This window comes from Silene latifolia, chromosome Y (genome assembly GCF_048544455.1).
Source record: "Silene latifolia isolate original U9 population chromosome Y, ASM4854445v1, whole genome shotgun sequence".
Taxonomy (NCBI): domain Eukaryota; kingdom Viridiplantae; phylum Streptophyta; class Magnoliopsida; order Caryophyllales; family Caryophyllaceae; genus Silene; species Silene latifolia.
This window is the reverse complement of record NC_133538.1, coordinates 385886869-385888082: the sequence shown is the minus strand read 5'-3', so window position 1 is coordinate 385888082 and position 1214 is coordinate 385886869. Positions and strand designations below refer to the sequence as shown.

Below are 1214 nucleotides of genomic sequence, written 5' to 3'. Positions count from 1 at the left end.
ATTAGCTTGATTCCCTTGGTTTCCTTGGTATAAGCTTTGACTACCTTGGTTACCCCCAAAATCTTGGTACCCTTGAGGTTGGTTTCCAAAATTTCGGTTTTGGTTGTTGTTTGACCATTGGTTTTGATTTCTGAAGTTGCTCCTTGGATTTTGGTTTCCACCCCTAGGTTGAGAAAACCCAGGTGGGTTGGTGTTTTACGGTTGGATATGTTGCGGATTTTTCACATTTGTACTCTTATAACTCAAGAGTGGGATATTCCTCATGCCCGGATGATAGAAGTTTGAGCTGCGGTTGTCATTGCTTTGGTGGTTGTTGTTGTAGGGTTGCATTCGTGGCCTCATATTGTTGTTCTAGCTTTGAAAAGCGTAGACATCTTGCACATTGTCATCATACCCCACAATGTAAGTATTATTAGCACATACATTAAAAGTATGTCCATTTCCCACACACAATTCACAAGAAGAGTTAGGAATTACCTCTTCCGTGGGTGGAACATGGGAGGCACTAGCTTGGTGCACTTGATTCCTTTGCATTTTCTTAAGTTTCTTTGTGAGAAGATCAAGTTTAGCATTAGTTTCAGCATTTGAGCTAGAAGAGTTCACATGTGGGTATCAGCTATTTGTTCTCAACATGTTACCTTTTGACCCATAGTTAGACTCTGAGTCAACCATTTTTTGATAAGGGCCGAACCCTCTTCATCTCCTAAATGATCAAATCCCCCCCCCCCCCCCCGAGGCATTCACCATCTCTTTGTTCCTTGGTAGCAATGTTAAAAGAAAGTGTAGGTAATGAACCAAGCCGGGATCCCATGATGTGGACAACGTGCAAGAAGGTCTTGGAACCTATCCCAAGCTTCCTCTAGAGACTCTCCATATTCTTGTTGAAAAGTTGTTATCTCACTCTGGAGCATAGCGGTATTGGAGGATGGGTAATACTTGGCTAGGAATGCCTTGGCTAAGGCATCCCATATACTAAATGTGTTCGTTGCATGGACATTTAACTAACGATCCGCTTTGTCCCTTAGGGAGAATGGGAACAATATCAATCTCAAAGTATCTTCCGGTACTCCATTGTGCTTCATCATTGCAACCTTGCTTTTGAACTTTCTTAGATGGGCATGTGCATCTTCATCAATGTGCCCACCAAAGCTATCTTTCTCAATAAGGCCAACTTGGGCGGGATGTATTTAAAAATTGATGGGGGCAACGGTGCT

General features: G+C 42.6%; 1 non-coding gene across 1 annotated transcript; it reads left to right on the top strand.

Annotated features, from left to right (window-relative positions):
* Positions 1–804: 804 nt before the first annotated feature.
* On the top strand, positions 805–911 carry LOC141635608 (small nucleolar RNA R71). The gene has a single exon (XR_012540283.1). It is a non-coding gene; the product is annotated as a small nucleolar RNA R71 (small nucleolar RNA).
* The last annotated feature ends 303 nt before the right edge of the window (positions 912–1214 follow it).